Source organism: Mandrillus leucophaeus, unplaced genomic scaffold, assembly GCF_000951045.1.
Source record: "Mandrillus leucophaeus isolate KB7577 unplaced genomic scaffold, Mleu.le_1.0 Scaffold14, whole genome shotgun sequence".
In the NCBI taxonomy this organism is placed as follows: domain Eukaryota; kingdom Metazoa; phylum Chordata; class Mammalia; order Primates; family Cercopithecidae; genus Mandrillus; species Mandrillus leucophaeus.
In genome coordinates, this window is record NW_012101365.1 from 3,974,726 (window position 1) to 3,986,945 (window position 12,220).

General features: G+C 50.2%; 1 protein-coding gene across 2 annotated transcripts in view; it reads right to left on the bottom strand.

The window, feature by feature from the left end:
* SSBP3 (single stranded DNA binding protein 3) overlaps positions 1-12,220 on the bottom strand; it is a 200,671-nt gene that overhangs the window by 128,154 nt on the left and 60,297 nt on the right. The window contains exon 1 of one of the 2 annotated variants that reach the window (XM_011973821.1): positions 6,756-7,169. The exons of the other annotated variant lie outside the window; for it this stretch is intronic. The gene's annotated coding sequence lies outside the window, so the exon portion shown is untranslated. Of the gene's footprint in view, positions 1-6,755; positions 7,170-12,220 lie in introns of those variants that run through there. 2 annotated transcript variants of the gene reach the window in all.

The following is a 12,220-nucleotide window of genomic DNA, read 5'->3' on the forward strand; positions in this document are numbered from 1 at the left end:
TCTTTTTCAAGAAACGGCTCCCGCTTCAGTTGGGATTCATAGCCATTTCATCTTTTAACCTTCCTCTCCTCTCCTCATTTCCATTTTAGGTTCAACCATACCTGGCGGGTGTCCTGGAATAAATAACACAAATTGCTGGCAATCTGGAGCCCCTGGTACATCTCTCACCTGGGGTCCCTTTAGCCTCTGCTGTTGGCTGTCATTCCAACCCTTCTGCCCCAGATTAAACCGCACTAAACCCCGACCCTGGGTATTTAACCAGAAATGCCTCTACCATTTCCACGTCTACTGGCGGTACCTCACCTGCCACGCCAACCTGGGACTATGAAAACCCACCAAGATATATTAAGTAGGGGCATCCACGTGAAAAGGCATCTCGACAGAGTGACAGTGTGAGGATCTGGGAAGCTGAAGGCTCCACGGCTGCTTCCTTTTAGGTGGTGACTTGAGAACAGGTTGCTTACACGATCTGAGCCCCAACTGTGCCATGCATAAAAATGGGCAAAATAATAATAGTGCCTCCCAACGGGGTTGCTGTAGGGACAAAACACAAGAGCAGCCCCTGAATGCTTCTTTTTGAAAGTGTGGAACAAGCGCTGTTTCTAGGAACTCTAGTCTCCTTTCTCATCCGTGCAAGAGGTACAAGCTAGAAAACTGTGCCCAGCATAAGGCAGCTCTGCAAAGCAGAAGTAGTCCTGTTTTTCTCAAGTGATTAACAGGTCCAAGAAAGGCTGTGGTGCGATTTACGAGGGCCACAGCCAAGAGAGATTTATACGCGTATGGCCTTCGGATGGTTTTCTAAGACGTGTGCACAACCCGGGTTTGGCTGAGGAGCTCGGCAGCAAGTAATTTTCTAATTGATTCATTAGCACTCCAATCAACTACTACTTTAGACACAAAGGCCTTGCTTGGGTCTGAATGTCTCAGCCTGGGAAGCTGAGCTGAATAAACCATTCTTGCCCTGGGGGCGGCAGCAGCCCAGGGACAGGCAGTAGAACCCACACCATGACCATCCAAAAATCATATCAACATGTAAACAAACTCAAGAGTCTGGACACAGAAATAGAACCCGCACACCTTCTTAAATGCTTGTTTTTGTTTTTGTTTTTGTTTTTTTGGGTTTTTTTTGAGACAGGGTCTCACTCTGTCACCAATGCTGGAGTGCAGTGGTGCAATCATAGACTCCACCTCCTGGACTCAGCATTCCTCCGACCTCAGCCTCCCGAGTAGGTGAAACTACAGACACATGCCACCACGCCCAGCTAATCTTTTTGTATTTTTTGTAGAGCTGGGGTCTCACTATGTTGCCCAAGCTGGTCTTGAACTCCTAGCTCAAACAGTCTGCCCACCTCAGCCTCCCAAAGTGCTCCCAAATTACAGGCATGAGCCATCGTGCCCAGCCTTAAATGCTATTTTTTATAAGGAGAATTTTCTGACCAGAAGAAGATGATGTGAAAACAGTTAAGTAAAAGTAGGAAAACAGACTGAAAAGAAACACTTGAAAAGTTAGCACAAAGTTAGTCCTGGTGGTGGGTGACTTTCTTTTCCTCCTTCCTCCTACTTTTCAAAATGAGCATGTATAGAACACATAACTTCTTCGGTTCTCTCAGGTATAGAATGGCAGCAATTATACCTGATACCCAAGGTTACCGGAAGGATGAAATTAGATTATGTATGAAACAAGCGGAGCCTGAAGAGCCAGGGGTGCCGGAAAGGCGAAGCGTGAAGAGCCGGGGGTGCCGGAAAGGCGGAGCCTGAAGAGCCAGGGGTGCTGGAAAGGCTGACCCACCAGATCAGTGACTCATGGACCCCCCCACCCCCGCCTCCTGGGCCAAAATTCAAGTTATGCTCAGGAAGGTTATAAATGACTCCAGTCACTTATGAATTGCTGAGGCCACAAAGGCTAAAAGTCACAGATCTCAAGAGTAATGTTATAAAAATCTAAATACAAATGAAACTTTAACAACAATCTTCCTTCATCTTTTCATATTCCTCTGGCATTTGGGATAGTCACCTAAGACAGGGTTCCTTAACAGGCCAAGCTAGCAGGGATGAACCTCCAGCAGACACTCCCACGGAGTGAACTCGCTGGGCCCTTATGGGAGCCCCTGTTTTGGGACCAGCTTGCTGCCTGTACACCAGCTGTAGAAACATCCCCAATGCCATTTGGGAAGGACTCCTGACTCGATCTAGCCCAGCTCAGCGTACTGCCTATCTATCCATCCACCCACCCAAACATCTGTATGTTTATTCTCCAGAAGGAGCTCCTGGTGAGCTAAACAGCAGTGTGAACTCCAGCAAACCAACAAGCTCCCACAGCATGGAAGGCGAAATACACGAAGACCCCCAATCTTGGCCAGGCCTGGTGGCGCACGCCTGTAGTCCCAGCTACTTGGGAGGTCGAGGCAGGAGGATCCCTTGAAGCCAGGAGTTTAAGACCTAACTGGGCAACATAGTGAGACCCTGTCTCTACAAAACAAACAACAACAACAACAACAACAACAACAACAAAACAGTCCCTTCAGTCTGAACAGCCTTGGGCTAGACAGGGCTCAGGGTACATAAAAGGATCAAAAGCCTAAAACTTCGGAAGCAGCACAAGGTGCCTTAGGAAGCTTGAAGTAAACTGATTCAAGTCCTACTTCACCTAGCAGGGAATTACCTTGTTATCCTACTAAGTGGCAATCTCCAGAGAGGCAAAATGGATCCAAATTTCTTGACTGATCGGTAAGGTGGCTTCTTCAAGTGACTTCTCCAAAAAAACACCCCTCGGGAACCTTCTGTCAGAAACCGTCCCCACTGGGTCACGCCACTTCCTATGAGGCTTCATCTCAGCTCCAAACTCCTTCCTCCCCTGCCCTCACCTCCCAGCCTCCAGAAGAGAAAGTCATCCACCTGGGGTCTTACTGTAGTAATGTTAATGCAACAAGGCAAGCGGAGGGTGGGCTGGCCGTCATCTCATGAGTCTCACCTTGTAGGATGTGCAGCGGAAGGAAGCTGCGCCTCACCGTTTGACCACATGAGCATCTAGCACGATTGACTGTGCTCATTGCCATCACCACTAACAGAAACACGCAGACAACACAAAACCTGAGAACTCCCATCTCAATCAACTGCTCGGAAACTTCAATCTGAGAGTAAACTGTCATGTTTTTCCCACTCTAAAACAGGATGACTAATGACAGAGGAACCTCAACACAATCCATGGGGCTCAAGCCAGATCCCTCACAACAGAGCACAAAAGCCACCCAGTCCCACAAAATGTAAGCTGACACTGGGCCCCTCAATGGATTCTGAACCGCAAACCCGAGAACTGCAAGAGAGACAGGAGGCAGTGGGTAAAGCGGGGAGGCGGCCCCGGCTGGACAGCGCCGTGTCCTCAGACCCTCACCCCATCCCCTGCATGGCCCTTGGTTTCCTCACCTGCATGGGGGCCCCAGCTGCAGGCGCTCCATGGACAGGTCCCCACACACCCGTGCCACAGGGAGGACAGCTCTCAGAGGGCCCTAGCCAGTTTTAGAGCTGGATACACAAGTTTGTTTTATTTTGCATCTAACAAGGCCCTGACACTCTAATTGGAATAGGGCAGACCCATTCTTTCCGTGGAAATCAGGCCCACTGTGAGGGGAAAACTGTGGGCCAAAATCCAAGTTGAAAGGGTAAACTGGAAGGTCACCTCTGCTTTCAGATCCTAGAGATTCCAGAAAATCTTCAGCTCAACAGCCCCGCTCCTGCCCTGTGACTTACACACATGTGGCCAGGCCATCCCCAGAGGTTTCAACCTTAAACGTTTTTCCCTTTGCTCCTCTGAGATGTGTCCACTCTGAAACACCCTGTACACCCTCTATGCTGGCCCTACCAAGTCAAGATTTCTCCCAGAAGGGGAATGGGAGTATTTTCAAGTATCCAGGTGACCCAGGTGCATTGTCAGATCCCAATTCTGGCCACCTTCTCGCAGGCTCCATGGAAGTCAAAGGTCAGAGGCTGCAGGGTCAGAGGCTGCTCTCGAGGGCTGGCCTGCCCCATCCTACCCATGCTGCAGCCCAGGGCAAAGGGAGTGGCATTCAGCAAACCCTGTGAAACCATACTGAATGGGGCAAAATTCACACAAGCCAGATAAACCCTAAAGCCACCTTCCATACCAAGAAACCAGTCTGAGGCCCAGCAATGCACAGACTCTGCTGAGACCTCTCTTTCCATTTCCATCCAGACACGGGCTGAGGGATTGAGAGGGACTGTAGATGATCAGGTCAGCACCTTCATTCTACAGATGAGGAGACTGCTGCACAGGGGGGACTGACTCCCCCAAATCATACAGGGACCGGAAACTGAACTGGACCCAGATTCAGGGCTGTCAGCGGCTGACCACTCCCCCAGCTCTGCAAGAGCACTCCTACATCCCAATGCTGGATCAGGATGCCCAACAAAAGATGGGACTCCCATTTCACTATCCTCAACCTGACCTTAAAGCCTGGAGCCAGTGCATACTACTGTCTACAGACTCTACAGCCTTACAAGGCTGCATGTCTGCTCCGCTTCCTGCAGCATCAGTGCACCTCCCAGCCCCTCAAACTCCTACCCATCAAAATCACATGCCAGGTCGACCTTTCCCAGGCACCTGCCACATGTAGGGCAGGTGGACAGCCCAGCGATGACACGGTACAGTGAGGCAAGTCTTTCCACCCAAGCCCACAAAACGTAAGCCAACGCTGGGACCCTCAATGGTTGTGAGGGTCACCCCACTGAACAGCAAACCCGAGAACTACAGGAGAGACACAAGGCAGTGGGTGAAGTGGGGAGGTGGCCTGCCAGATCCCAGAGTCCCAGGAGGGTACACGCTACCACTCTTGTCGTGTGGTCCTCGGCGTTCACATCTAACATGGGAGCAAGGAACTTTCACAAAGATCTGCTGGGCCTCTAACACACAGATCTCTCCTCCAGGAGCTTACAATCGAGATGGGGAGGGGGAGTAAGCCATATGAAGTCCTAGTAAGTACCCTAAGCTCCTCTCCAGCCCAACCCACCCTCCCCCTCACAAATCCCAGGAACACTAACCTCTCCAAGGGAAAGAAATTCAGAAAAACAAGAAACCCAGGACGCCAACCAATCGGAGATCCCTGTGAACCTGGACCTAATGTAACACACAACTCTGTGTTAAGACACGGTGCCTTAGGGAGGAGTGGACTTCAGAACACATCATTTGTACATGCCATCTACCCAGCCTGTGGATTTCCCAGTAATTATATCCAAGAGCAAAGGGGTAGAAAAGAGAAAGGTGAATGAAAAACCATGAATGCCTCATGCCTTTCCAAGGCCAGAAGACTGCTTGCTGCCCTCGACACAAGGTCCCTCTAAAAGGAAGGGGAGGGTGAGGCTGGGTTGCTTCCTCCCCCTCTCCTGCTCTTGCTTTGAAGGTCCCTTACACAATGGGAGGCTCTCAGGCCAGGACAACGGTGTGACCTGCCCCTTCTCTGCAGTGCCTGCCACATGCGGCGTCCAACAAACGTCTGATGAGAGAATGAATGAGACCAGGCACTCTCTGTCCTGTTCCTCTCTGTGCCGGGCACACAGCAGACATGAGGTTACTGTGCTCAACTAAGCCGAATTTCTGGACAATATCTATCTGGAGATAAAAACAAGAGGAGGGTACCAACCACAGACATTACAATGGAGATCTTCCCCAAATTTATTTTACTGATTTATTTTTTGAGACAGGGTCTCACTCTCTTGCCCAGGCTGGAGTACAGTGGCACAATCTTGGCTCCCTGCAACCTCTGCCTTCTGGTTCAAGCGATTCTCCCGCCTCAACTTCCCGAGTAGCTGGGAGTACAGGCGCGTGCCACCATGCATGACTAATTTTTGTATTTTTAGTAGAAACGGGGTTTCACCATGTTGGCCAGGCTGGTCTGGAGCTCCTGACCTCAAGTGATCCACCCGCCTCGGCCTCCCAAAGTGCTGGGATTACAGCTGTGAGCCACTACGCCCAGCCTCTCCCCCAAATTCAAACAGCTCCCCTGCCTCCCAAATTTAAGCAGGCTTCTTGGAAAACTGAAGGAGTTATCTAAAAGCCCTCCTAAAACGCCAGTCCCTCTTTATGTGAGGTGGTGTCTCAAGAAGGCGGCTACTGTACGCAGGAGGGCAAACCCCTGCACACATCCCTCTATCCACACCTCCCGCTTTGTGGGGGGGGGACACAGTCCCACGTGAGGGCTCCTGGAACCCAGCTCCCTCTCCTCCGCCCACCCTGCCTGGCCAGACCCCATTAACGCAGTGCTCGTGCCATCAACACTGTTGTTTTGGAATGTGCCAGTAATTCTAGTGGCAGGAACAGCAAGCTTTAAGCTCAGCAGAGAAACCAGCTGGAGAGGCAGCCTCATGAAATAATGAAATGCCAAACCAACCCCTACATCTTCTCCAGTCTCTCAGGTCACCTACCAGATTAGAAGGCCTGTTGCTACGGCAACCATATCTTGCAAGTGCCGGCTGAACTTCCCCATAATTTTTAACCCTTTAACTAGCTCAGAGAGGGTGGCGTGCAGATGAGCCCAAATCCCAGGGAGTTGGCTTGCTCTGGCTGCGTTTTTACAAATTAAAGCAAGAAAAAAGAAAACCAGCGGCTCGGGGGAGGGGTGAAAGTCCACAGTTGAACAAACAGACGTGGTGCAAAGGAAACGCCACACACATCCACCTTTCCTTCCCTCCGGCGCCCCACCAAACAACCTGATGGGCCACGGCGCAGCAAACTTTTCACGCACCTGGCAACTCCCAAGTGCAGGAGCTGCAAAGGAGATGGGAATAAACAGCAGCAAAATGGAAATGTGCCTGCCCCTCCCGGCCAGGCCCCGTGCCCTTGTGCTGCAGAACAGCGCGGGCCCTTCTGTGGGAAGCAGAAGGCGGCCGGGAGCTAGGCGGCGGGGACAGATGGCCACGCAGGCACTGGCACTTTCCAGTTGTCTGATGGGCGCCGGCTGCCAAACAAGCCCCCCACCGCCTTGCAGCCGCTCCCACCCCAAACACAGAGCTTGGGAGTTGCAAAGGGAGGTGCAAAGGGGGCCGACAACCAAAGGGGGCCAAGCACTGGTGCCCCGGGAGACGCTTCTCCCTCCAGCATTCTACCCACATCTGCAAGTCATCGGGCGTCCACTCGCCTTCTCTCCATTTCAGAAAGTCTTCCTCCACCCACTCCACCTGCTTTGTGCTCAGCAACCAGCGTTCAGAGAGGTCTTCAAAGAATAAATGCAGGGACTTTCCTCAGCCTCTTGGTTTTGACAGGACAGACTTCATAAAATCACACAGACGCAGAGAAAGGCCTGGCACAGTCTCACCACTGGGGGTAGAGCCCCCTCACCTCACTCCACATCTTCTGCGTGGAGGGAATGGGGCCCACTGGTGTAGCAGAGGCCTGTCTGGTTTCCCCAGAGAATCAAGAAAAGGCCCCTAGGAAGGGAGGGAGGGAAAACAGGAAGAGAGGACTGAGTCCCCAGTGAGAGGAGACAGAAGGCTAAAGGGGGTAGGAGGGGAAGGGAGAAAAGGAAGAAGGCAGTGCGGAAGGCAGTGAGAAAGGCAACCTAGGACTCTAATTAAAGGCTTTGCAGCAATCGTGAGTGCCTAACACAGTGGCCCAGGGTGGGCACTCGACAAATGAGGCCACTGTGCTACACACAGATCCACACCCCTACTCCTGACAAAAAGCTAGGGGCTCACTTACAAAGTCAGGCAGACGGCAGGTGGAAGGAAGGTCAATGTAGGGGTGGGCAGTGCTTCAGTAAGTTGTTTGGGGGCTGGGGGTAGGGTGTACCATAAGGGTGCTAGCACTATTTGTGGAGAAAAGAGAGAAAATTCAACCCTGCACATCCTTGCCACCACATCCTCCTGCTCCCCAGCCAGTCCCGCCACCTCCACTTCTCCCCCATCCAGAGGGGACCCATGGGGTGAAATCCAGCCCAGTGAATTAAAGCCCTAATGTCCTAAGCTGGGCACAGTGGTGCACACCTGTAGTCCCAGCTACTCAGGAGGCTGAAGCCAGAGGATCACTTGAGCCCAGGAGTTCCAGGTCAGCCTGGTTAACATAGCAAGACCTTGTCTCTGACAAACTATTAAATAAAGTCCTAATGTCTTCTTTGCCAAGTAATAAGACACACCACAAATGGCCTGGCACCCAGGGAGCAGGGATGATTTTTGCTAGCATGTTCACCTGCCTCCCAGTCTTTTCACATGCAGAGCAGTCATCAGGTTCCAGAGGACCCCTCAAGGGTGGACTCTCCAAAGTGAAGGCAGATGGGCAACCAGCACTTCCACACCTACACCATACCGTCCAGGCATGAGGGTGCAGTGCTCTTACAGAAGGGTCTCCTTCCTTAATCCACTCGTGGGCAGGGCTGAGACAGCACCTCAATAGCCCTCTGCAGCATCTGGGACAGGACAGGAGCTCTGAGAACATTTTCGAGCTAAAAAGGAACGAGCTTTTTCCATTTTAACCCACCAGATGGGCAGGCTGCCACCAAGCTTATTTTCATTGGGCACTTACTACGTGCCAGGCGCTGCACATACAAAATGAAGACTAACACGCCTGCCTGACCTCAAGGAGTACCTCTTAACTGGCAACTCAATGCCACACTCTGACAGGGCTCCATTTCTGCCTTGTGTGCAACAGACCCTCAGTATTTATTTAGATACGGTGGACTCTTGGGGGCTTTTCAGGTGTTTCCCTGAGGCTGAGCCAACCTACCCAGCTCAGGAGGCCAGGAGGGCAAGGGCAGAGTCTCAGGGCTTCTGTGCAAATCCCAGTGCTGGTTGACTGGCTGACCAACTGGAAGCTTCGGGAGCAACTCCACAACTGCTAAACTATAGACCATTTATCCAGGGCTGCAGCTCACACCTTGCTCCAGGGCTTCCAGCTGCTTGACTGGAGAAAGGGAGATGGGATAATCTCCGTCCCCTGGGCCTCAGTATCCCCTGCTGGTAAAGTGAGGCAGATGCCCAGTCTGACCTCTGAAGACATCCTAACGAACAACACTGGGAGACCAGTACCATCCTAGCTGCATGGGGCTGTGGGAACGATGGATGCAAGACAGAGGATTCCAAGTGGGGAGGGCATCCCAGCAGTGTGTCCCCACCTACGCTCTCGACGACACAGGGAAATTCTGCCCACAGCTCTGAATAATCAAAGAAATAACATTTAGGTAAGGTTGGGGATTAAGCTAAACCTCACTTAAGAGGCAGGGATGTTGGCATTTGGGAGCAGGAAACAGGCCTGGGAACGTAGTTAATACCTACCACAGAGCAAAGCGGATCACCGCCAGCTCCTGACTCAAGAGCGTCTTCTACCCGCCACACTTCTCCCTCTGCCAACTCCAGGCGCTTCAAAGGGGCCAGGCCAAAAAGTGGGGGTTGGAGGTCAGTTGTGGAAGTCACATTATCAGAAGAACATTGGCAAGCCAGAAGCCAGGGAGATGCCTTCCAAAACTGAACAGAGGCTATTTTAAACGTAAACCCACTGGTGGAGGTGGGGAGAGTTTTATGGGAAGAACAGAGACATATATGAGTTGCTATAATTACCCTCCCCTCAAAAAAAAAAAAAAAAAAAGCTATCATAGGAAGAAGTCTTTCCAGTTGGTGATGGTAATACCTAGGACACAGATTAGAGCTGTTCTGTCTGAAACAGAAATGGGCTACCCTGTCTGGTAGTGAGTTCCCTGTCACTGAAGGTAAAGCAGAGGCGCAGAAGGAACCAGGGCCAGGGAGACTCTCATAGTCACAAGGGATTTTAGAGGTTATTGACTGATAAAATACTAATGGGAAAATAACTCAAAGCCCTTCATGCTTTAAAACAGTCTTTCCTTTAAAAAAGCACCTAGGATTCCTACAGAGGACATGGAAAGGTTTTGCATGCCCTCACTGACCTACAGAGAGCTTTTTATAAACATAAGGTTTCCCTGGCATCCTTGGCCAGACTCCACCCACCCTTCTTCCCGGCTGTAGAGGTCACTGTGTTTTTGTGGCAAAAGCTGCAGGTGGTGACAGAAATGCTGGATAAGTAAGAAAAGCTGTTATGTAAAAACTCAAATGTTTAGGGCACTTCTGTGGAGCAAAGAATCAGAAAATACGTTTTGGAGAGCAGAAATGGAGCGGGTCGGCATTCATCATTTCAGGAGGGTGTGCTGCCATCTTGGTACCCCACAGCAACAACAATGGCCTGACAGGCTGAGGATAAATGGGGACCGCTGTGACCAGTTAACACTCACCTACCTTGAAGAAATGTTCAGATCACAGGTTGATGATCACTAAGGAGTCAAACCATGACCTCCCACCACTACCGGGTGTGTGGATCAACTGCCAACACCTTCAGAGTCTTGTTCACTCGCAAAATTTTTAGGACCTAGAACAGTACCTGGCATATACCCTGTGCTCAAAGAAATACTTATAAAAAGAATACATATTAAAAACAAATAAGCCAACCAAGTGTCTTTTCTCTCGGTTTTGGCATCAATTACGTAACTTCTTTTCTTCTGCTGATTCACCTATCTCCTTGACTTCAACCCAAAAAAAATTATACCAAAATTACTCTGCATTCCCTGAGTCCACAGAGGGATAAAAGAGCTCTCTAGAAGCTTAGGGGGGAAGAGGAAAGTTAGAACACGGAAATGTGGAAACGTCCATTTGAGCTCCCCGAATGTCAGAATGTTTGTGTTTGTTCATTGCTCTATCATGTGTTCTAATACTGGCACACAATAGGAACTCAACACCTAAAAAGAATTAGCAGACAAATTCACTGTCCAATCTTGGCAATCACTTCACTCTCTAGAACATCTTTTCTTAACTACAGAGTAACAGTGCTGGAAGGGGCTCAGGGGTCCCCAGCCAGCTGTAATGTATCTGAAAGCCTGTGACCCAGGTAAACTGGCCTGGGAATGGCTTTGATCAGAGAAAGCCTGCATGGGTCCCCCCAAGTGTTTCCACCGAAGAAGAAGCTAGGAGGCAGTGTGGTGCCATAAAAAAAAGAACCCAAATTTAAAGCCCAAAATGTTTAGGTAACAGCTCTGCTTAGGATACATGAACTTGGGGAAGTCACTGAACCTCCTCGAGCCTCAATTTCCTCGTCTGCAAAATGGGGGACCATGCCCCAGGTCATAGCCTGGATTATAAGATAATACATGTGGCCAGACACAGTGGCTCACTCCTGTAATCCCAACATTTTGGAAGGCTGAGGCAGGAGGACCACTTGAGGCCAGGAGTTTGAGACCAGCCTGGATAATATAGTAAGACTGTGTCTCTACTTCAAAAAAAAAAAAAAAAAATCTGCCAGATGTGGCAGGGGGTGCATGCCTGTAGTCCCAGCTACATGGGAGGCTGAGGTGGGAGGACTGCTTGAGCCCAGGAGATTAAGGCTGCAGTGAGCTATGATTGTACCACTGCATTCCAACCTGGGAAGCAAAATAAGACCCTGTCTCAAAAAAAAGAACTAACTAAGATAATGCAGTAAAAGCAGTTTGCACAGAGAGTGAGCCTCCACAATCACTCACAGAGGGACCTACTTCATTTCCAGCTCTAAACCTTACCATACTTCTACCCTAGAAGGGAGATGCTAATTCAGAACAAAGGATAATCAAGACCAGTTCACACGATAACATTTTATGAAAATTCACATCCTGTAACCTGGCCTGTTCTAACTATAAAGAGGTAAATTTTCATAAAACCTAATTCATCTAGAGTTTTTTGCTCCCTTCTCAGGAAATTGAACAGATAGAGGTTTAAAGCAGAAATGGGGAAACATTTGGAAAACCGAACAACCCTAAAAAGAAAAGAGGCCTTTGGAAGCTGCAGATGAACCCCACACGTGCTCCCGCTGAGTGTGGGATAAGCAGAGAAACACTGCCCCCAATAGAGCAAGGCCCTCCCAGGCTGAACGGAATTCACAAAGAGCCTCTTGGATAACTCTGGTCCTGAGCACGGGGCCTCAGAGACGAGGTGCCGAACCTGTTCTCGCAGAGTGTGGATATCCCCTTGCGCTCCCCAAAGCCCGGCAGCGAACTGAACAAGCAAAGCCACCATCAGTGGTGTCTATCAACAGAGCATCTACAAGTAGCAGACAGATGTGACAACCAAAATCAAGACAAGTGGCCTTTCTAGACATGCCAGATCCACTCAGCCTCCCCACCACCACGATGATACTACTGGTCAATGTGGATTCTCATTTAATGGCAAAAGCCCTAATTTTTAA